This window comes from Somniosus microcephalus, unplaced genomic scaffold (assembly GCF_052327205.1).
Source record: "Somniosus microcephalus isolate GS21.2 unplaced genomic scaffold, FLI_Smic_1.0 unresolved_chr5, whole genome shotgun sequence".
Lineage (NCBI taxonomy): Eukaryota > Metazoa > Chordata > Chondrichthyes > Squaliformes > Somniosidae > Somniosus > Somniosus microcephalus.
In genome coordinates, this window is record NW_028225183.1 from 27,331,600 (window position 1) to 27,357,329 (window position 25,730).

Below are 25,730 nucleotides of genomic sequence, written 5' to 3' on the forward strand. Positions count from 1 at the left end.
CCTTTGCGCTGTCATAATGGGAACGCCCTTTTTAGGGTTGAATATGGAGACGAGGGGTTGATGGTCAGTCAACAAGGTGAATTTTTGTCCGTGTTGGTAATGGTGTAATTTCTTCACCCCCCACACCAGGCTGAGGGCCTCCCTGTCGATCTGGGCATAGTTACGCTCAGCTGAGTTCAATGAGCGTGACGCAAAAGCTATCGGCCGCTCCGAGCCATCAGGCAATTTATGCGATAATACCGCTCCCACGCTGTAAGGGGATGCATCGCACGCCAGTCTGATTGGCAGTGATGGGTTGTAATGAGCCAGCACTTCTTTGGACGTGATCAAGCCTTTTGTAGCAGTGCGTTAAGAGGGTGCAGAACCATTGAGAAGTTCGGTAAAAATTTATGAGACTAATTTATTAATCCCAGGAACGACCTTAATTGTGAGACATTTTCAGGCGCTGGGGCTTTTACGACCGCTTCAATTTTTTCAGGTGATTTAGGCAACCCTTCTTCGTTAATGACATGGGAACAATATGATACTTGTTACTGCTTTGTTCGTAGGCCCCGTTCTCTCAGCCTCGTGAGCACCTGCTCCAAATTGTCAAGGTGCTCGTTGTCATTTTCTCCTGTTACAAGGATGTCGTCTAGGTAGCATTGAGTCCCCGGAATCCCTTGCAGTACTTGCTCCATAGCTCTTTGCCAGATAGCTGGAGCTGAGGCTACTCCGAAAACTAGCCGGTTGTACTGGTACAGGCCTTTGTGTGTGTTTATCGTGAGATACTTTTTAGAGGTCTCCTCAACCTCCATCTGTAGATATGCCTGTGCCAAGTCAATTTTGGTGAAACGTTTCCCTCCGGATAGTGAGGCGAAAATATCTTCTATCCTCGGAAGAGGATACTGTTCTGTATGAAGAACCGGGTTTACAGTCACCTTGAATTCCCCACAGATGCGAATTTTTCTTTGTTCTTCAGATATATCATTATTCAACGCTTTCTTCATGACCGGAATGATGGGAGTTGCCCACTCGCTCCAATCTACCTTGGATAACACGCCTGCTTTTTCCAAATTATCCAGCTCTGCCTCGACTGCTGGACGATTTGTGTATGGCACCGGCCTTGCCTTAAAAGACTTGGGAATTGCCGCATCTTCCACTTTTATTGAGGCGGTTCCTAGTTCCTGTTGAAACACTTCTTTGGCGTTAGACAAGATTTCTATTAATCGTCCAGGTATGACGTCATCATCATTTTTTTCTTACTGGTCACCGTCAGTGCCTGAATGGAGTGCCAGTCCAAACGTATCTTTCTGATCCATTCATGTCCCAACAACGGTGGACCACCATCTTGCAGAGCGTATAAATACAACTTCTGTATTTCCTTGCCGTTGTATACAACAAGCACCCTTATTTTCCCTCTGGGGTATACTTTCTGCCCCATACATGTCTTCAAGATAATGGATGTGTCTTTCAAAGGTATATGCGGAAATAGCCGTTCGTAATCCCGTCGACTTATGATGGTCAGAGCTGATCCTGTATCTAGCTACATTTTAACTGGGGACCCCGCTATTGTGATGGTAACCCAAATGGTCTGGTAATGTTCTTTGGCAATTACATTATGTAATTTGAGACAGCCTAGTCTCTTGTTTCCTGAATCGCTATCGCTCTTCTGGTCTTCGGAGCTACTGCCCGTCATCATTTGTACCTTCCTGTACTTTTCCTTATTGACCTTTTTACTGTCAGCGGATTTTTTTCCAGAGCGGCATACACGTGCAATGTGCCCCATCTTTCCGCATTGCCTGCATGCTTTGTCCTTGAACCAGCAGTCCCTCTGGTCATGGGTGGAACTGCCGCAGCGATAACATTTCTCAAAACCCCGTGTCATTTCATGGGTGCCGAAGTCCTGTGGCTTTTGCTGTATCTCTGCAGCTCCTCTTGCTGCTGCTTCGTATGATACAGTCACAGTGAAAGCCTTGTCCAGTGTCAAATCTTTCTCAGAAAGTAGTCTTTTCTGTGTTCCTTCGCTTAGGAGACCACAGACGAATTTGTCTCGTAGAGAATCTGCCAGTTATGCCCCGAATTGGCAGTGCTTTGACAGCTTTCGTAATTCGGTGAGGTAATCAGCGTTACTTTCATTCTTGTGCTGATTCCTCCTGAAGAATTTGAATCGTTCCGCTATCAGCAGTGGTGTTGGGTTTAAGTGCTCCTGTAGGGTATCAACAATCTCCTTAAAATTCTTGTCCATCGGTTTGGCTGGAGTGATCAAGTTTCGTAACGGCTCGTATGTCCTTGCGCCCATCAGATTTAGAAGTACCGATGTCTTTTTATCATCCGTTACTTCATTCGCCTTGCAATATACCTCCACTCTTTCCACATATGTGGTCCAATCCTCTATAACACTATCGAAAGCAGTAATATTGCCAGTCCTGGGCATCCTGAAAATCAAAAATGGTGCCTTCCGTGCTTTCCCTTCTTCCCTGCCGAGTCAAGTTGGCGCCTCCCGCGCTTTCCCGCCGCTGCCGCTGCTGCCAACGCTGTTCTCCGCGGTTTTTATTTACATATATATTTTTAGACTGTTTCTCCGTCACTTGGAGAATCGTTCCCGTCGGACTCTCTGGGACTTTCCCCTCCCTCTGGTTGGTCCGTACGCCGACCTGCTTTGCAGTGCTAGCCGTGTCCTGAGTGCTCCACCCTCTGTCTCTGTTTGTTTCTGCCTTCAGACTCGCTACCCGGCCGCGCTGCAGAGCTACCCGACCGAGCCCCAGCCCGCCGCCCAGGAAGGATCAGTGCACTATCTGCCACCAGCCCGTTTAGCTGGTGAAACCACAGTTTTTTTATCTTCGACCTTCGCCTGAGGAATCAAACTCCTTGAGGTGCTGCCGAATTGCAGGTAAGTTCGTTTCTAACTCGTCGCCACTGTTGTATCCATGTGTTAATGAAGACACGGAAAGCAGGAGTTGATTTAACAAGTGTTTGCTGAACAAAGTCTGGAGGTGAACTAAACTATACAAGACGCTATACAGGCTTATATACCCGAGTGGTCACTACCAGTATTACAGTACACAGGGGCTTCAAAAAAACATAGTTCCTTTTAAAGGTACATAAACCACAGAAACCCTTCGAGTAGGAACAGTACAAGCATTAGCAGTTTTAACCACTTGTATTGCAATTTGTTTCGCCCAAGTCTGTTTACATTTCCTGCATGTAATACATAACAAGGTCAGGACAATTAATAACCGCACCACGACTAATACATGTGAAATCAGTCGGATCCATGGATGTATCTGTATATTTAGTCGTCCGTCCCAAATGTCATCCACCCATGTGGTCACACTGCTCACGTCGATGTCTTTCATCAAATCCGTTTTCCATTGTTACAGAGTATAGTGCACCTTTTGTGATAGCCATATCTCCATCCGCAACTGCCTCAATTGTTCACGCAGTGGGGTCTAGGATACCCAAATATGTTGATGTAGCTCTATATTCCATACTTGATGTCTTCAGACACTTCAAGGGTATTAAACTGGTGTATGACCACCCACTCATCGTGTCCAATCCCTACCGGAACTGCTGGTGTGAAGCAGAACTCTGGACTGGGTATGTTGCAAGTTAGATGGGTATACTCAAGCTTCTCCAGGTTGGCCGTTACACAGTATTTGCCTTTGCCGCTTTATGATACCTAGGTGGGCTTTGAGGCTGCGTCCAATGCCTTCAGGGTGCAGTAAATCTCCATGACTGTGTTATTGAAAAGACATTGGCTTGCGGGCTTTGGCTGATTGCATGCAGGCATATGATGATGGCATGTCAGATGACACATCCTTCCAGCTTGGTACCCATCCGGTTTCTTTTCACAATCACTGCGTAAGGTAACATTACGGTAAAAATAAATAGCAAGATACATGTATGCCATCTTTTAGTGTACCAATATTTTGTACATGATATACCTCCCGCCCTTCCGCTTCCGGTGTCATCACTGGGATGACCCAAACTAAACCCAGGAACAAACACCCCCCGTTTGGTTTTCATTCGACCTGCGTGGTGTATACCCGTACCATGGTTGGAATTGACAAACTCTCGTATTGAGGCTACATCATACATGGCATTGAGGAGGAGGCGGTGGCCCTGTCACAGTGGCTCAATGTAACTTACCTGAGTTATCGTAATTCGGTGAGGGTTGGGAGCCATCGGATGGGAATGTGTAAAGAAAGGTTGCACTGTCCTCCTTCAGAGGTAGGAGGGCCAATAAAATGGGTTGGATATCCCCTCGTGAAGGTTCGCCAGTCTCGACACCAGCGGTTCCCAAAGTGCAGATGTGCCTCGGAACCGGTCTATCTCCCCTGCACGGGGTAGGGTAAATAAAAGATTCTGAGTTCTGTTGGGATGTAGAACGAGGGATCCGGTAATCTACCAGAAATGGGAGATTATCGGAACTCAAGAGTCAAGGGGTCACTTCTGAGGAAGGTTAGATTCGTATAGTAGTGAGAGTTCACAGGATCGCTTTTTAAGTCGAAAAACTGGACCGTCAAAAGTTCGACATCCCCGTAAGTCATGGCAGTACTGAAGTCGGGCCCGCACATCTGTACAAAAGTGACAGGTAATATAGCACCCGAAAAATCGACATAGTCCTTCGAAATCCGGTCCTGATCAAATATAGGGGTCAAAAGACAGGTCAATACTCGTTATCATTTCCTTTTAATCATAGGATCCCCAAGTGATGGGGAAATCTCTTCCCCGGGCTCCATCACTGGCTTGGTCTGTCTCCATTGTCTCCATCTTGCATCCAATTTCTTATGTAGGCTAACGAGGTTCCTGTACTTAGGAGGATCTGGAAGGGCCCCTCCCATCATGTCAGGATAGTTGTCTGGAATTGGGAAGTGTCCCCCGTACCCTGGGGGCCTGCGTCATGCGGTAACACCATAGCTCATCCAATCATTAGTTTGAACGGGTTTAAGCCAGTCCCTTTGGCTGGCGTGGCTCGTATTCCCCAAAGAATGGCGTGGAGCACTGCAGGCCACCCCTTGCCGGTCTGCAAAATGGTCTTAGACACAGAATGTTTGAAATCACGGTTCATCCATTCCAACATTCCTGAGGATTGCGGTTGCTAATGGATGTGGAACCATTGTCGAACCCCCAGGAGAGTAAAGCCTGTTTCATGGCCTTGCCAGTGAAGTTGGTTCCCTGGTCGGAATCTATCTGGGAAGACACCCCCCCATCGTGGAATGACTTCCATCGCTAGGATTTTTGCAGCTGTTTCGGCTGAATTCATCCTAGTGGGGAAGGCCTCGACCCAACGGATAGAAAGGTTGAAGACTACAAAGACATGTTTATACCCACCGCTGGGGGGTACGGGTCCTGTGAAACCATTTGTAAGTGCGCCCAGGATGCCTTGAGCCACCGGGCGTGCCCCATAATTACTCGAATGTGATCCCCCTTTCACATTTGCAAGCAAGGTAGTCAAAGGCGCCGATACTCGTGGATCTCTCTGGACATGCTGGGCCACCACCAGGTGTCAGCTATAATGTAAGATAACATACACCCTCCCAAATGTGCGGGCTCTTGGTAAGATGGTATCAAGGCATGTCGAATCCAAGTAGCAACCACGTAATGTGTCGTGTGATGCCTAATCCCATTAGGGTCTTTGTAAACTCCCTCACGCAACCAAAACCGTATATTCTCAGGGGACTCGGAAAGGTACGCGGTTAGGAGCGTATTATTTTGTAAATCGTCGGCCAGGGAAGCCTCTTAAGTTCGTACTACTTCCTTAGGACTAAGGGCCATCACAGGGAGAGGCAACACGGCCCGTCGGGTGGCCAAATCGATGGCTTACCTAACCTGGATTTCTAGGGTCTCCCCTGCCTTGAAAGTGCGAATCTTGACAACCACCCCCAACGTTGAGCCGTCCACTGACTGTAGGGGTTCGGCAATCGTGGAAGCATGTTTTGTAGTGTTGCCTAATGTAGTCAATTATCCCCGTCGCTGCCACAGGCAGGAGTAATCATTGACGACAGAGTAGGTATATTGGCTGTCTGTATAAATATTGGCGGTTGTTCCTTCTGCCAATTGAAGGGCTCCAGTGAAGGTGGTGATTTCCGCCAGCTGGGCTCCTCCCATTCCCAGGGCCCCTTGGGTGAGGGTCTGTACTGACGGACCAACTACTGCACAGCCGGTGACCCATCGGCCCTCGTGGTAATAACTGGGCCCATCCACTTACATCTCTAATCCGGCCTCGGCTATGGGTTCGGTTAGGAGAGATCCCTGACTAACGAGATTTAAGATAGTTGGGCAGTCATAGAGGTTCCCTTCCTTGATTAGGAAGGATGCTGGGTTCGTTTGAGGGTCGGTTACCACCTCGATCCGAAACCCCCTAGCCAATAAACAAGCCTCCAATTTCGTACGTTTCTGGTTGGAAATATTTTTCTGGCTACATGCAAGAAATTTCACGAGGCTGTGGCGGCCTTGAAGGATTACCTTCCCGTGAACTACCATGGACTCTATTGCTTCTACCACTCAGGCTGTACAATCAGTGACTGCCGGGCACGAGGCCTGTCCCATCATGGAGGATGCTATCGGGCAGGAGTAATATTCTACCGGTCATATTGCATCATTCTGGGATTGTCCCACTACCGTACTATATGCCCGATTGCCCACCCATTCCACAGTTGGATTGCTTTAGCTGGGTCCGGGAGAACCAGGGCAGGTGCGTTGGCCAAAGTGACTTTGACCATCTCAAAGGTTTCGACTGCCTCTGGTGTCCAATTCAGCCTTCCTTCTGCCAGAGGCCCTCCCTTTAGGAGGTCGTTTAGAAGGCTTGTTAATTCAGTGAAGTCGGCTACGTAGGTACATGTGGTGATTATTCCTTGATTAGTAAAAGTATTTTGATTCGTTGTTTGTTAACTGCCTTGGGATATGTGTTGTAATCTCATTGGTAGTTGATGATCACATGAGGTGTTGTGGCTACCTTAAATTCAGTCCTTTTCTAGCTTTAGTTGGGACTGGATGTAGAAAGATATGCTGCCGATTTTAAAGTTAATAAAGCCTAACTTTGGAAGGCAAATCTATTCTTTATTTCAATTTATTAACTTTAAGTTAGAATGGAGCGATATCTTCAACCAGAACGATTCAAGGCTGACCCCAATTCTGCTGGAGTGGATGATAAATGGAAACATTGGTATTGTACATTTAAAAACTTTTTGGGCGTGTTGGATCAAGAGGCTTTAAATAAGCTGAATATGCTGATCAGGGACGCTGCCAGTGTCCCTGACGACCATGTGTGCGGGAAATGCATCCAGCTGCAGCTACTTGTAGACCGCATTGCGGCGCTCGAGCTGCGGGTGGATGGGTTGTGGAGCATGCGCGATGCTGAGAGGCTCGTGGATACCACGTTTAGCGAGTTGTGCACGCCTCAGGGTAGGGCAGCACAGGGAGTGACCATCAGGCGGAGCAACAAAGGCAGGCAGGTAGTGCAGGGAACCCCTGCGGACATCCCCCTTTCAAACAGGTATACCGCTTTGGATACTGTTGAGGGGGATGACTCACCAGGGGAAGGCAGCAGCAGCCAACTTCCTGGCACTGGGGGTGCTCCTGCTGCCCAGGAGGGGGGGAAAAAGAGTGGGAGAGCAATAGTGGTAGGGGATTCTATAGTAAGGGGAACAGATAGGCGGTTCTGTGGCCGCAAACGTGACTCCAGGATGGTTTGTTGCCTCCCTGGTGCCAGGGTCAAGGATGTCACTGAGCGGCTGCAGGGCATTCTGGAGGGGGAGGGTGAACAGCCAGTGGTCGTGGTCCACATTGGTACCAACGACATAGGTAAAAAGAGGGATGAGGTCCTGCATCAAGAATTTAGGGAGCTAGGTAACAGATTAAAGGGCAGGACCTCAAAGGGTGTAATCTCTGGATTACTCCCAGTGCCACGTGCTAGTAAGTATAGGAATGGGAGGATAGAGCAGATGAATGCGTGGCTAAAGAGTTGGTGTAGGGGGGAGGGTTTTACTTTCCTGGATCACTGGGCCTGCTTCTGGGAAAGGTGGGACTTGTACAAGTCGGACGGGTTGCACCTGAACCAGAGCGGGACAAATATCCTTGCGGGGAGGTTTGCTAGCACTGTCGGGGGGGGTTTAAACTAACTTGGCAGGGGGATGGGATACAGGGGGGAGCTGAAGTAGGGGGGAATGTGCTGCCAATTATGGAGGAAAAAACAAGTCAGCTTGGTAGGCAGGGCAAATATATAAGGGCAAGGCTGGATGGCATCTATTTTAATGCAAGGAGCCTTGCAAATAAGGTGGATGAACTGAAGGTGTTGATAAACACATGGGAGTATGATATTGTTGCTATCACTGAGACATGGTTGAGGGAGGGGCAAGACTGGCAGCTCAATATTCCGGGGTACAGAATCTTCAGGCGAGACAGAGGGGGAGGTATAAGAGGAGGGGGTGTCGCAATATTAATTAAGGAATCAATTACTGCAGTAAGGAGGGATGATATATTAGCTGGGTCCTCTAATGAGGCCATATGGGTGGAGCTTAAAAACAAAAAGGGGGCAAGCACTTTGCTGGGAGTGTACTATAGGCCTCCAAACAGTCAGGGGGAGATAGAGGAACAGATATGTAGGCAAATCTCAGAGAAATGTGCAAATAATAGGGTAATAATAATGGGGGATTTCAACTTCCCCAATATTAACTGGGATAGTCAAAGTGTGAAAGGCTCAGAGGGTGTAGAATTCTTAAAGAGCATCCAGGAGAGCTTTTTGAGCCAGCATGTAGAAAGTCCTACAAGAGAGGGGGCGGTACTGGACCTAATTCTAGGGAATGTGGCCGGCCAAGTGGAAAAAGTGCTAGTAGGTGAGCACTTTGGTGATAGTGACCATAATATGGTAAGATTTAAGGTGGTCATGGAAAAGGACAGGGATGGGCCGGAAATAAAGGTTCTAAATTGGGGGAAGGCTGATTTTAATAGGATAAGGCAGGATCTGGCCAAAATGGACTGGGATCAGCTACTTGTAGGAAAATCCGCATCGGAGCAATGGGAGGCTTTCAGAAGGGAGATTGAGATCATACAAGGGCAACATGTTCCCATAAAGGTCAAGAGTGGTTCCAAAAACCACAGGGAACCGTGGATGTCAGGGGATATACGGGAATGGATTAGGAAAAAAAGGAGGGCTTTTGGTAGATACAAAAGGCTAAAGACGGAGGAAGCCCTAGAGGAGTACAAAAAGTGCAGGGGGATACTTAAAAAAGAAATTAGGAGATCAAGGAGGGGCCATGAAATAACACTGGCGAGCAAAATAAAGGAAAATCCGAAGATGTTTTATAAGTATATTAAGGGTAAAAGGATAACTAGGGAAAAAATAGGGCCCATTAGGGACAAAAGTGGCAATCTGTGTGTGGAGCCGGAAGATGTAGGAGGGGTTCTAAATGAATTTTTTGCATCTGTTTTCACTATGGAGAAGGACGATGTAGACATAGAAATAGGGCGGGGGGACTGTGATATGCTCGAACATATTAACATCGAGAGGGAGGAGGTATTGGCGGTTTTAGCTGGCCTAAAAATGGATAAATCCCCAGGCCCCGATGAAATGTACCCCAGGCTGCTGTGTGAGGCAAAGGAGGAGATTGCGGGGGCTCTAACACATATATTCAGGACCTCTCTGGCCACAGGGGATGTGCCAGAGGACTGGAGAACCGCTAATGTAGTACCATTATTCAAGAAGGGTAGTAGGGAAAAACCGGGGAACTACAGGCCAGTGAGCCTAACATCAGTGGTAGGAAAATTACTGGAAAAAATCCTGAGGGACAAAATTTGTCTCCACTTGGAGAGGCAAGGATTAATCAGGGATAGTCAACATGGCTTTGTCAAGGGAAGATCATGTCTGACTAATTTGATTGAATTTTTTGAGGGGGTGACTAGGTGTGTGGATGAGGGTAACGCAGTGGATGTGGTATACATGGATTTCAGTAAGGCCTTCGATAAAGTCCCGCACAGGAGACTGGTCAAGAAGGTAAGAGCCCATGGAATCCAGGGTGCCTTGGCACATTGGATACAAAACTGGCTTAGTGGCAGAAGGCAGAGGGTGATGGTCGAAGGTTGTTTTTGTGACTGGAAGCCTGTGGCCAGTGGGGTACCACAGGGATCGGTGCTGGGTCCCTTGCTGTTTGTGGTCTACATTAATGACTTGGATATGAATGTAAAGGGTATGATCAGTAAATTCGCGGATGATACTAAAATTGGTAGGGTGGTAAATAGCGAGGAGGGTAGCCTCAGTCTGCAGAACGATATAGATGGGTTGGTCAGATGGGCGGAACAGTGGCAAATGGAATTTAACCCGGAAAAGTGCGAGGTGATGCACTTTGGGGGGTCTAACAAGGCAAGGGAATACACAATGAATGGTAAGACCCTAGGCAAGACGGAGGGTCAGAGGGATCTGGGTGTGCACGTACACAGATCCCTGAAGGCGGCGGAACAGGTGGATAAGGTGGTAAAAAAGGCATATGGGATACTTGCCTTCATTAGCCGAGGCATAGAATATAAGAGCAAGGAGGTTATGATGGAGCTGTATAAAACACTGGTTAGACCACAGCTGGAATACTGTGTGCAGTTCTGGTCGCCACACTACAGGAAAGATGTGATCGCGTTAGAGAGGGTGCAGAGGAGGTTCACCAGGATGTTACCAGGGCTGGAGCGCTTCAGCTATGAAGAGAGACTGGGCAGATTGGGTTTGTTTTCCTTGGAGCAGAGGAGGCTGAGGGGGACATGATTGAGGTGTACAAAATTGTGAGGGGCATAGATAGGATGGATGCTGAGGAGCTTTTCCCCTTAGTAGAGGGGTCAATAACTAGGGGGCATAGATTCAAGGTAAAGGGAGGGAGGTTTAGAGGGGATTTGAGAAAGAACTTTTTCACCCAGAGGGTGGTTGGAGTCTGGAACTCACTGCCTGAAAGGGTTGTGGAGGCAGAAACCCTCACAACATTTAAGAAGCATTTGGATGAGCATTTGAAATGCCATAGCATACAAGGCTACGGGCCAAATGCTGGAATATGGGATTAGATTAGACAGGGCTTGATGGCCGGCATGGACACGATGGGCCGAAGGGCCTCTATCTGTGCTGTATTACTCTGTGACTCTGTGACTCTGAACTACATTGACCCAGATGTATATAAATATATTTTGCACTGTAAAACATATGAAGAGGCTACTTCTACATTGGAAAAGATTTTTGTTAAACCAAAGAATGAGGTATTTGCACGTCATCTTCTATCTGCCCGCAGGCAGCAGGTGGGAGAATCTTTGGATACTTATTTACAAGCACTTTGGTGCGACGGCTGAAGACTATAAGGACGAATCGGTACGGGATGCTTTTATTAATGGATTACTGTCTAGATCAATTCGTCAGCGGTTGTTAGAAAATAAGACTCTGGATCTTAAAAGTGCTTTTGAGCAAGCTTCTACATTGGATATGGCTCAGAGAAGTTCGGATTCTTATGCTCTTTTTAATCGGCCTGCGACTATGGTTTCGGCAGTTTCGGATGAAAAGGAATTATGTGGACTTAATGGGAGTGGTTTACTAGATTTTGAAACAGTTTCTACTTCGGCGGCCGTTGCCTCTAGGATTCAGAAGTATTATTTTTGTGGGAATATCCGGCACCCTCGTCTGAAGTGTCCTGCTCGGGAGGCTGTGTGTAGTAAATGCGGCAAGAGAGGTCATTATGCACGTGTGTGCAAATCATCAGGTTCAATTACCTTCCCTTCTCCTGGTGTGGGAGGGTCTTCCTCCACTACCTCTTCTTTGACTATTCAGCCTTTAGATAGGGCGTTTATTGCATCAATTCTGCAGCATTTGCTCATGGCCTAAACAAAGCTATAGTTACGGCTCAAGTTAATGGGTTGGAAGTGAAGGCCCTTATAGATACGGGCAGTACTGAGAGTTTTATAAGTCTTCAGTTTGCGAAGGAGAAGCATTTGAAAATTTCGCCTGTTACATATCAGGTGTGTATGGCTCAGACGACCCTTACTTCACAACTAGCTGGTTCTTGCTTTGTGAAAATGGTTCTTCTAGGTAATACGTATACTGTTATACGCCTATCTGTTTTGCCTAATCTCTGTGCGGATATTTTGATTGGACATGATGTGCTTCAGTTACACGAGTCTCTTAGTCTTTCATTTGGAGGGACTAAGCCACCTTTATCTATTTGTGGATTAACCTCTTTATCTATTCCTCCATTATCACTTTTTTCCAATTTGATGTCGGATTGTAAGCCAATTGCTACCAAGTCAAGAAAATATAGTAGTCAGGATAGAGAATTTATTAATTCTGAAGTTCAACGTCTCTTACTGGAAGGAATCATTGAACCTAATTGTTCGCCTTGGCGAGCACAGGTAGTTGTCACGACTAACGAGAGACACAAGAAACGAATGGTGATAGACTTTTCCCAAACTATTAATAGGTATACTCAATTAGATGCATACCCTTTGCCTAAGATTGATGAGCTTATCAATAAAGTATCTCAGTATAAAGTTTTTAGCACTATTGATTTAAAGAGTGCTTATCATCAGATTCCTATTGTTAAGAAGGATCAACCATATACGGCCTTTGAGGCTGGTGGAAAGCTGTATCAGTTTTGCCGAATACCATTTGGTGTTACTAATGGTGTTGCTTGTTTTCAACGGGCAATGGATGCTTTTATAAGTGATAACTCCCTCTCTGACACCTTTTCATACTTAGGTGACATCACAGTGTGTGGCAAATCAAGGGTGGAGCATGATTCTAATTTAAAAAGATTCATTCAAGCTGCGGAAAAAGTTGGTTTAACTTTTAACAAAGAGAAATGTGTCTTTTCGACTAATGAGGTAAATATATTGGGATATATTATTTCCGGAAATAAGATTAAACCGGATCCAGAACGTCTGCGACCATTGATCGATTTACCTTGTCCAACTAATTCTAAGGCTTTGCAACGAGTTGTTGGACTGTTTTCTTATTATTCGAATTGGATTGCAAATTTTTCACGGAGGAGCCGGCCTCTTATTCGGGTTACGACATATCCTCTATCATGGGAGGCCAGGACATGTTTTGAGAATTTTAAAAAGGATATTTTAGGAGCAGTTGTGCATTCCATTGATGAGCAGGTTCCCTTTGAGATTGAGACGGATGCTTCGGATTTTGCAATTGGGGCTACTTTGAACCAAAATGGAAGACCTGTGGCCTTTTTCTCACGTACTTTGAATAATAGTGAAAAAAGACATTCCTCAATAGAAAAAGAGGCATACGCAATAGTAGAAGCATTGCGTAAATGGAGACATTATTTATCGGGGTGACATTTCACGTTGGTAACTGACCAAAAATCTGTGTCCTTTATGTTTGATGTTAAACATTTTGGAAAGATTAAAAATGATAAAATAATGAGATGGAGGATTGAGTTGGCATGTTCCCATTTTGACATAGTTTATCGTCCGGGGAAGGATAATGTTGCTGCTGATGCACTGTCGAGGGCTTATTGTTCGGTGATTCACGGAGATACGCTTATTAATCTTCACAATGCCTTATGTCATCCTGGGGTTACGAGGGTGATACACTTTGTACGCAATAAGAACTTGCCTTTTTCAGTTGAAGACATCAAGCGGATGACTTCATCATGTTCTATCTGTGCTCGGTGTAAACCGAATTTCTTTAAGCCTCAACGAGCTCATCTTATAAAGGCTACTTCTCCTTTTGAACGTTTGAGTGTTGATTTTAAGGGACCTCTTCCTTCAACTACACAAAACCGATATATATTTACTGTTGTGGATGAGTTTTCATGGTTCCCTTTTGCTTTTCCTTGTGCAGATGTATCAGCTGCTACAGTTATTAAATGTTTGACTCAACTTTTTGTCATCTTTGGGATGCCTGTGTATATCCATTCGGATCAGGGAAGTTCTTTTATGTCTTCCCAGTTGAAGGAATACCTTCAGAGTCGGGGAATTTCTACTAGACGAACTACCCCGTATAATCCCCAGGGTAATGGACAGTGCGAACGATACAATGGGGTGATCTGGAAGGCAGTTATGTTGGCGTTGACATCCCGGAACCTTAAGAATAAACAATGGGAAATGGTACTGCCTGATGCCCTGCATTCCATTAGATCATTGCTTTCAACGGCTACTAATGTGACCCCCCATGAAAGGCTCTTTAACTATCCGCGGTGATCTACTACGGGATATTCAGTACCTTCATGGCTTACTATGCAGGGACCTGTGTTGCTTCGACGCCATGTTAGATTGTCAAAATATGACCCCTTGGTGGAGGAGGTGGAGCTGTTGGAGGCAAATTCCCAATATGCTCATATTCGATTCCAAGATGGGAAAGAAAGTACTGTTTCAATTAAAGACTTGGCTCCTTGTGGGGGCCAGCCCTCTTCTGAGGATAATAATAATGGTCATGATTCGGATAATGTGGATGCTGCTACAGATACTACGAATATTTCCAATCCGTTTGCAGATAATCATATTTCTATTAGTCAGCCTTTGATAGATGTTTGTGACCGTCCCAGTGCATCTCCTGATGGGATTTCTAATCCGGAAACCGTTGAGAATCGGGATATGGATAGCCTTCCTGTGGAAGATACTTCTGTGCCTTCTGGCGTGGGAGGGCAAGGAATTTCACCAAGGTTAAGAAGGTCGACACGAACAAGATATCCGGTGGACCGATTGAAAATGGACTTTTGAATTGATAGTAATGTTTTAAAAATTGTTGAAATATTATAGTATATTGTTTTAGTTGAGAGATACTTAATAATTATGTGTAATGTTATTATTTGTTGTTGTTCATTTAGTATTGTGTTATGTAAATAGTTTTATTCTCGTGCATAGTTTAGTTGTAAATAATTAATTGTAAATTGTAAAAGTTATTAGGTTAGAGTATATTTTAAAGGAGGGGTGAATGTGGTGATTATTCCTTGATTAGTAAAAGTATTGTGATTCGTTGTTTGTTAACTGCCTTGGGATATGTGTTGTAATCTCATTGGTAGTTGATGATCACATGATGTGTTGTGGCTACCTTAAATTCAGTCCTTTTCTAGCTTTAGTTGGGACTGGATGTAGAAAGATATGCTGCCGATTTTAAAGTTAATAAAGCCTAACTTTGGAAGGCAAATCTATTCTTTATTTCAATTTATTAACTTTAAGTTAGAATGGAGTGATATCTTCAACCAGAACGATTCAAGGCTGACCCCAATTCTGCTGGAGTGGATGATAAATGGAAACATTGGTATTGTACATTTAAAAACTTTTTGGGCGTGTTGGATCAAGAGGCTTTAAATAAGCTGAATATGCTGATCAACTACATTGACCCGGATGTATATAAATATATTTTGCACTGTAAAACATATGAAGAGGCTACTTCTACATTGGAAAAGATTTTTGTTAAACCAAAGAATGAGGTATTTGCACGTCATCTTCTATCTGCCCGCAGGCAGCAGGTGGGAGAATCTTTGGATACTTATTTACAAGCACTTTGGTGCGACGGCTGAAGACTATAAGGACGAATCGGTACGGGATGCTTTTATTAATGGATTACTGTCTAGATCAATTCGTCAGCGGTTGTTAGAAAATAAGACTCTGGATCTTAAAAGTGCTTTTGAGCAAGCTTCTACATTGGATATGGCTCAGAGAAGTTCGGATTCTTATGCTCTTTTTAATCGGCCTGCGACTATGGTTTCGGCAGTTTCGGATGAAAAGGAATTATGTGGACTTAATGGGAGTGGTTTACTAGATTTTGAAACAGTTTCTACTTCGGCGGCCGTTGCCTCTAGGATTCAGAAGTATTATTTTTGTGGGAATATCCGGCACCCTCGTCTGAAGTGTCCTGCTCGGGAGGCTGTGTGTAGTAAATGCGGCAAGAGAGGTCATTATGCACGTGTGTGCAAATCATCAGGTTCAATTACCTTCCCTTCTCCTGGTGTGGGAGGGTCTTCCTCCACTACCTCTTCTTTGACTATTCAGCCTTTAGATAGGGCGTTTATTGCATCAATTCTGCAGCATTTGCTCATGGCCTAAACAAAGCTATAGTTACGGCTCAAGTTAATGGGTTGGAAGTGAAGGCCCTTATAGATACGGGCAGTACTGAGAGTTTTATAAGTCTTCAGTTTGCGAAGGAGAAGCATTTGAAAATTTCGCCTGTTACATATCAGGTGTGTATGGCTCAGACGACCCTTACTTCACAACTAGCTGGTTCTTGCTTTGTGAAAATGGTTCTTCTAGGTAATACGTATACTGTTATACGCCTATCTGTTTTGCCTAATCTCTGTGCGGATATTTTGATTGGACATGATGTGCTTCAGTTACACGAGTCTCTTAGTCTTTCATTTGGAGGGACTAAGCCACCTTTATCTATTTGTGGATTAACCTCTTTATCTATTCCTCCATTATCACTTTTTTCCAATTTGATGTCGGATTGTAAGCCAATTGCTACCAAGTCAAGAAAATATAGTAGTCAGGATAGAGAATTTATTAATTCTGAAGTTCAACGTCTCTTACTGGAAGGAATCATTGAACCTAATTGTTCGCCTTGGCGAGCACAGGTAGTTGTCATGACTAACGAGAGACACAAGAAACGGATGGTGATAGACTTTTCCCAAACTATTAATAGGTATACTCAATTAGATGCATACCCTTTGCCTAAGATTGATGAGCTTATCAATAAAGTATCTCAGTATAAAGTTTTTAGCACTATTGATTTAAAGAGTGCTTATCATCAGATTCCTATTGTTAAGAAGGATCAACCATATACGGCCTTTGAGGCTGGTGGAAAGCTGTATCAGTTTTGCCGAATACCATTTGGTGTTACTAATGGTGTTGCTTGTTTTCAACGGGCAATGGATGCTTTTATAAGTGATAACTCCCTCTCTGACACCTTTTCATACTTAGGTGACATCACAGTGTGTGGCAAATCAAGGGTGGAGCATGATTCTAATTTAAAAAGATTCCTTCAAGCTGCGGAAAAAGTTGGTTTAACTTTTAACAAAGAGAAATGTGTCTTTTCGACTAATGAGGTAAATATATTGGGATATATTATTTCCGGAAATAAGATTAAACCGGATCCAGAACGTCTGCGACCATTGATCGATTTACCTTGTCCAACTAATTCTAAGGCTTTGCAACGAGTTGTTGGACTGTTTTCTTATTATTCGAATTGGATTGCAAATTTTTCACGGAGGAGCCGGCCTCTTATTCGGGTTACGACATATCCTCTATCATGGGAGGCCAGGACATGTTTTGAGAATTTTAAAAAGGATATTTTAGGAGCAAATGTGCATTCCATTGATGAGCAGGTTCCCTTTGAGATTGAGATGGATGCTTCGGATTTTGCAATTGGGGCTACTTTGAACCAAAATGGAAGACCTGTGGCCTTTTTCTCACGTACTTTGAATAATAGTGAAAAAAGACATTCCTCAATAGAAAAAGAGGCATACGCAATAGTAGAAGCATTGCGTAAATGGAGACATTATTTATCGGGGCGACATTTCACGTTGGTAACTGACCAAAAATCTGTGTCCTTTATGTTTGATGTTAAACATTTTGGAAAGATTAAAAATGATAAAATAATGAGATGGAGGATTGAGTTGGCATGTTCCCATTTTGACATAGTTTATCGTCCGGGGAAGGATAATGTTGCTGCTGATGCACTGTCGAGGGCTTATTGTTCGGTGATTCACGGAGATACGCTTATTAATCTTCACAATGCCTTATGTCATCCTGGGGTTACGAGGGTGATACACTTTGTACGCAATAAGAACTTGCCTTTTTCAGTTGAAGACGTCAAGCGGATGACTTCATCATGTTCTATCTGTGCTCGGTGTAAACCGAATTTCTTTAAGCCTCAACGAGCTCATCTTATAAAGGCTACTTCTCCTTTTGAACGTTTGAGTGTTGATTTTAAGGGACCTCTTCCTTCAACTACTCAAAACCGATATATATTTACTGTTGTGGATGAGTTTTCATGGTTCCCTTTGGCTTTTCCTTGTGCAGATGTATCAGCTGCTACAGTTATTAAATGTTTGACTCAACTTTTTGTCATCTTTGGGATGCCTGTGTATATCCATTCGGATCAGGGAAGTTCTTTTATGTCTTCCCAGTTGAAGGAATACCTTCAGAGTCGGGGAATTTCTACTAGACGAACTACCCCGTATAATCCCCAGGGTAATGGACAGTGCGAACGATACAATGGGGTGATCTGGAAGGCAGTTATGTTGGCGTTGACATCCCGGAACCTTAAGAATAAACAATGGGAAATGGTACTGCCTGATGCCCTGCATTCCATTAGATCATTGCTTTCAACGGCTACTAATGTGACCCCCCATGAAAGGCTCTTTAACTATCCGCGGTGATCTACTACGGGATATTCAGTACCTTCATGGCTTACTATGCAGGGACCTGTGTTGCTTCGACGCCATGTTAGATTGTCAAAATATGACCCCTTGGTGGAGGAGGTGGAGCTGTTGGAGGCAAATTCCCAATATGCTCATATTCGATTCCAAGATGGGAAAGAAAGTACTGTTTCAATTAAAGACTTGGCTCCTTGTGGGGGCCAGCCCTCTTCTGAGGATAATAATAATGGTCATGATTCGGATAATGTGGATGCTGCTACAGATACTACGAATATTTCCAATCCGTTTGCAGATAATCATATTTCTATTAGTCAGCCTTTGATAGATGTTTGTGACCGTCCCAGTGCATCTCCTGATGGGATTTCTAATCCGGAAACCGTTGAGAATCGGGATATGGATAGCCTTCCTGTGGAAGATACTTCTGTGCCTTCTGGCGTGGGAGGGCAAGGAATTTCACCAAGGTTAAGAAGGTCGACACGAACAAGATATCCGGTGGACCGATTGAAAATGGACTTTTAAATTGATAGTAATGTTTTAAAAATTGTTGAAATATTATAGTATATTGTTTTAGTTGAGAGATACTTAATAATTATGTGTAATGTTATTATTTGTTGTTGTTCATTTAGTATTGTGTTATGTAAATAGTTTTATTCTCGTGCATAGTTTAGTTGTAAATAATTAATTGTAAATTGTAAAAGTTATTAGGTTAGAGTATATTTTAAAGGAGGGGTGAATGTGGTGATTATTCCTTGATTAGTAAAAGTATTGTGATTCGTTGTTTGTTAACTGCCTTGGGATATGTGTTGTAATCTCATTGGTAGTTGATGATCACATGATGTGTTGTGGCTACCTTAAATTCAGTGCCGATTTTAAAGTTAATAAAGCCTAACTTTGGAAGGCAAATCTATTCTTTATTTCAGTACAGCAATAGTTAACAATCCCATCATGCTTCACAACCAGAGACAGTGATGGGTCGCGGCATCTGCAAGAGTGCTTGAACCCTTTCGGGGGACAGGGTCCTACCCTCTGGGGAGATGATCCGACCAAGTTAGATAACCCGAGGAAGCCCAATTTGAGCTTTGATCGGATTCAGTTTGAACCCACAGAGCTAAAGTCTCCATGACACACACGTCAGGGCGTCCAGATGAGCTGAGGGCGAAGGACTACAAATGCGAATGTCATCTACATATTGAAGACTGGCAGAAGCTTGCATTCGGGTATATTCTAATGCTGGCTGGAGAGCCTTTTGCAGGCTCTAATGAAAAATAGTTGCAGCATTGTGAAATCCCTGAATTTACTGGGTCCAAGTATATTGGGTGGACCGGACAGTGAAAGCAAAATACTCTTGGGACCCGGGATCCAAAGGACATGTCCAACATCCGTTTTGGTTGTCCCGTGCCATGAATATGGACAGGGCTGGGTGGAGGCCGATTAAAATAGTGGTGGGATTGGCCACTAAGGCATGGAGCTTGGGAGTCACCCGATTCAGAGCCATATATTGAATGTTCGTTCTCCAGGATCCATCTGGTTTCTGCACTCTCCATACTGGGGAATTGGTACGGGACCGAGCCCTTGTCACTACACCAGTTTCTAAAAAGCCCACTACTAAGATATCAATGGCCTGCTGAGCTTCTGATTGGAGAGGGTATTGTCGGTGGGCCTCTTGGTAGGGACTCATGCGTGCTTAACCGGGTAGAGGGCTTGTACTCTGCATTGCCAGGCTTTATATTCCTGGAAGGGAAATCAGCCCCTTGCGGCCCCCCTTCTTCCAATAGTTGGTCCCTTAGGAGAAAATTTGCCTCTATCTGATGGAGGATGTCCATCACTGGACCTCACTGTTGGAACGCACCCGCAGGGTGACCCACCAAGTATGACCTACTGGTGGCAGTTGCAGGAGATGTGGAACACTCCAATGGAGGACCACCCTTTCTCCACTATCCCCAGTTATCTGAATCCTTTGATCTATGGTGGGAAACTCTGTGTCGGTTATTGACACCGAGGCCCCCGTGTCTAAATGGGCACAGAAGTGCTTCAATTAGTTTGCAAGATAAGTTCCATATAACAAAAGAAATAAGATGTTCCATATAATTTATCAAATCATAATTTTCCTTCTGTCAAACTGGGGAAGTATTAAATTACAATTAAAAAATTACATTTAATAATGTCCAATATCTTTAAAATTCATACTAAAGTTGTTGCTCGGTGATCTTAAACAACTGTCAGTGGAAAGGGTTAACTCCTTTGCAAGTTTTTAAGAAGGTGGAGCGAAACATTGTCAGGCACATGCAATTGCCTCACATCAGGTAAATTTAAAAAAACAATTCCCGATCGAAAAGACAGTTGTGTTTTCACACCTTAACTAAACATGAACAGAAAAGATAAAACAAAACAAAATGGTACATTCTTGCAGAAAACAGTGAATTACGTCATATTTCTTATTGTCCTTTCTTCAGATATCTTTCCAAAATACTGTAAAAACATTGAATATAACTGGAGAAAAAATTGTTTTTCAAATTTAAACAAATCAAATCAAAATGCTTTGAAAAATTTCACCATAGCAACCGTGACTCCAAGGTTAAATCTTACTCTGAAACTTAGTCTTTTGTTAAACAAACCTTTTTGTTGCTCTTCTCAGTTTTTACACACCAGTTTAACTTAAATTGTAGTAGTTTTTTTCAATTCTGTGGGTACAATCTTATTCGCACTTTCTTAAAAATTCCAAAATCCAAGACAAGACAAAAGTGTTAAACGCTTTTAACACAGAGAAGTGGGAGGAGCTAAAACAAACGTAACAGAATCTTTCTTTTAAAGACAGACTTTCAGACAAAAGAAATACTGTAACTTCTTAAACATTCATAGTCAGGAAGGCTTTCACAATTTAACGTACAGTTTCGCACAAACTGAAATACCAGCATTTTTTATGGTTCCTTTCACTCAGCAAATTTTGTGTTTTATTTGTCTTGGCACAGATGTTAATAACTTCCATGTCGGTAAAACATTAATTTTTTTTTCTCTTTTTAAACCAGAGTCTCAGCAGATATTCCTGGCTTTCCAACTCCCTGTTTCTTTTCCCTTCCTTTGATGAGATTTCAAATTGTTTAGCCTGCAAATCTGATCTTTATCCTTCTTTATCTCTCCCTCTCTCTCCTGGACTTTATGCTTAACCACCTGGCTATGTTTCTCTCTTAAACCTTTGAGTTTTTTCCTGAGACAGACTTTCCGGAATAAAGTTTCACACTTTTTCAAAGGGGACTCGGTTTCCTTTGATTAACAGTTCTGTCAATAATACTTGCACTTCCTCCACACAGGCGCCTCTGTCTAACTTACACGTATATGCATTAACACAACGGCTACTACCGTGCAATTTACGGGCTCTCCCCATTCCCCGCGGGGCTTATCCCTCCTCAAGAGCAGCAGCTGATCAGGAAGCTACTTTCGATCTCCGATCTATTACACAAAACTAGCCGCTTTTTCTTGTCGCATCTTATTGTTACGTATATTCTTATACTCTATCTTATACTTTATTGGCACAAACGTACCACCTTGTGCTCTAAACCAGAAAAATACATTTATTTATGCCTAATCGATTCCGTCAGTCCGTGGTCTCCATGAGGAATAATTTACTATGTGGTAATTTAATACTGACTGGTATTAACACGGTTTTTAACCCCCCACCCCCTCCCTGGACTGGTGAACGAACGAGTTCTTGTTCCTCCGAGAAGCCTTACTCTGACTTTTTCCCTTCGGACACGACACGGTTCAAGCCTCAGCCGTCAATTCCAGTGCTTAACTCCAATGGTCCTTACCTGCTGTATCCCACTTCTGACACCAACAGTTAGATACGAAATTGGAGAAATCACAGACGGAGACAGAATTGAGGACAAGTACAGAATTTATTAACAACTAGGAGAAGTTGTGCACAAGGGAGAGTCACTCAGCTTCCTCAAGCTAAAGGTGCACTCTAAAGGGACGAGCAGTTGTTCATTCAATTTATACAATTCTATAAGCAATGCCCGCCTACTACAAAATGGGGGCGTGCATGTACAAACAGTTTCACAACAGTTACTCTTTTTTGGTTTATGTGGTTAATCACTCAACTGTCGGGCCCAGCCCTTGATCTCGGTTACCCTCTGACGATGCCAGTCACAGATGTTTGGTTTCATCCTAATCCCCACATTCCTGGTGTTATCTCTTCCCCTTTGTCGGCATAGTTTATTGTTTGAGAAAATATCTTTTATCCTTAACTATCGAACAAGCAGGGTGACTACAAGGCCACCGTGATTCATGTATTCTGCGACTAGTAAAATGTTGGTTGTTAACTTGTATCCTTATCTCTTGGGAGGACAGGCTGTGTTTAGACAATTGCTCTACTGAGGCTGACAACACCCATTTCGAAGTTTGATTAGTGAAGTGGCGTCTTGCAGTCTGCAAATGTGCTTGATTCCTTGCATTGTTCGATGCCCTTATGACTTCTATTTGTCTTTAGATGCTTGATATTCGACCACGCTTGCATTTCTGCTTACTTTCCCCAGCTGCATGTTGTCAGTCTCTGTTTTAAGAATTAAAACCCATCTTTGAATCTAACAGCTATTTCATACAATTCCCTTCCTTGAGAGGATTAACATAGTCAAGTATCCCAGAATTCATTGGGAAGATGATGGACATTTCACCACCCTCTTGGATTTATTGGTTACTATCTAATATTCATGGATTTTAGATTTGCACTCCCACTCAAGTGGAAACATTTTCTCTAAATCTACCCTATAAAGCCCTTTCATAATCTTAAAGATCTCTATCAGGTCACCTCTCAGCCTTTTGTTTTCTACTGTAAAGATATCCAGCCTGTTCAGCATTTCCTGACAGTTTTAACCTCTGAGTTCTAGTTTATCCTTGTAAATAATTTTTTTTCACGTTCTTTTGTGCCTCTATATCATTTTTATAATATGGAGACCAGAAATGTGCACAGTACTCCACGTGTCGTCCAAAAAACGAACTGCAGCCTGGTGGTATTACTGCACTATCTATGTTCCTGATTTCCAATTTTACCCCTACATGACTGAGTTACTAAGGCGAGTCAGCTCTTCCCAAAAACCAAGGAGTGCGTTACCATTGCCAATATAGAACCTCCATCAATAGCAGATGGTTACAATTGACGGATATTAGAGCAGGTGAGTGAAGGGGAGCAGAGATTTATTATACGCATATTCAACGTTCTTGGTATATGCAAAAAATCAGCCATCTTTCAATGTAACATTGTTTAAAATTCATAGAGTGCACCTCTGCGGTCAGCTCCTCTCTGTACATATTAATCGTGGACACATAGGCTGACTCTTTTCTGTCAGCGACACCATTAATCATAGAGTCATAGAATGATACAACTGTCCAATTATTCTCTTTGCCTCAGCTTTGGAATCCTTCCTAAAGTGTGATGCCCCGCATTAGACACAAAACTCCATAACGTCCATACTGTTGTACTATGTGCCTCTAGTGATAGAGGGCGATGCCCTGCATTAGACACAATACTCCATACCGTCCTTACTGTTGTACTCTGTGCCTCTAGTTATAGAGTGTATGCCCCGCATTAGACACAATACTGCATAACGTCCATACTGTTGTACTATGTGCCTCTAGTGATAGAGGGCGATGCCCTGCATTAGACACAATACTCCATACCGTCCTTACTGTTGTACTCTGTACCTCTAGTTATAGAGTGTATGCCCCGCATTAGACACAACACTGCATAACGTCCTTACTGTTGTACTCTGTACCTCTCGTGATAGAGGGTGATGCCCTGCATTAGACACAACACTCCATACCGTCCTTACTGTTGTATTCTGCGCCTCCAGTGATTGAGCTTTTGACAAGCTTTCTCACTCATTCCCGCCAGCCTCACAGACTTCTTTACATAGATGCCACGTCTCTTGCTTCATCCATCCCGTATAATATTACACCTTGTAGTTTATATTTTCTCTCCACATTCTTCCTACCGATATTCTTCACGTCACACTTCTCTGTGTTAAATTTAATCTGCAAGGAATCTCCCCAATTTAACAGTTGTCTCTGTCCAACTCACGTGTTTTACTATCATCCTCAGTGCTCCCGATATTTACAGGTTCTGTGTGATCTGCACATTTTGCGATTATGTTTTTTCTACACAAGTCCAGACCATTAATATTTTGGATCCCAAAAGTAAGTCTGAATTGCATTGTGAGCCGATTGTCAATACTTGTTCCTTTCGAACTACAGGTCTACTCAAACCAAATATATCAGCGGATTCTAGTGTTGCAGTGAAGGGTGGAAATGTTACCTTTAACTGTACAATCTCCCGGGAGCTTCCTGGCTTCACATTTTACTTATATAAACACGGAGAAAAGAATTACTCGGATGTCCAGCCTGCGGCTGCAGGGAGCATTTCTGTCTCATTCACTATCAATAATATGGATCACGCCGAAGGAGGAAATTACATCTGTCAGTATAAGGGGAATGTGGAGGGAAAAGAGCTAACATCAGGTCTGAGTGACCCGGTACATATAACTGTAAGAGGTCAGTGAGATTCACACAGTCACTGTGTTTATTTCTGTTCCATTTAGGTTGAATCAGTTGTTTTATTGATCGAATGCAGAAGGAATGAATGAATAAATGAATCACACACCGAATCAATGACTGTATGAGTAAAATAGTTAAAAATGCAATTGCTCAATGAAACAATTAATGAACCAGTCAGTCATCAGCTGAAACTACATTCAGCTGTATCCAATAAAATGATGTGTTACAGGATTGAAAGTATTTCTCACATCCGATCGCTGCGTGTTTCCCAGTAACACATGTATGTCCAATAAAGTCGATGCTACTTCCTAATTTTCTTCAGAGGGAAGTATTAAAGTGTTGTTAAATATTCATGTCAGCGAACCTCCCTCTCCCAGAACTAGTGTGCAAAAATCAGACAGACGAGATATTGGGAAATTTTTTCTGCATTTAATTTTGTACCTGTTGTTGCAATTTTTCTCGGAATTTTTCTGCCAGGTTACTGCCAGGAAAATGCAGACATTCCTCGCTCTCGCGCTCTGCACTAAATGATTGCAAGATCAGATCCATCCAGTTGAAACTGGAATCCTATTATGCATGTTTCAATCATATTCACAACCTACCCCATAGTATGACAATGTACCAGTAATTTAATGCACGGCTGCGCCTTGCCTTGTAACCGTCAGTTTATTCCCATTCCAGACACAGAGAAACGGACAAACTCAGACAAATACACTCACTTACACACAATAATCCACACACACACTGACACACACATGCAGACAAAAACACACTCAGATATACACACTGATACAATCATTTGCAAACACCCTCACACACATACACAAAAACATATACACACACAAATCATAT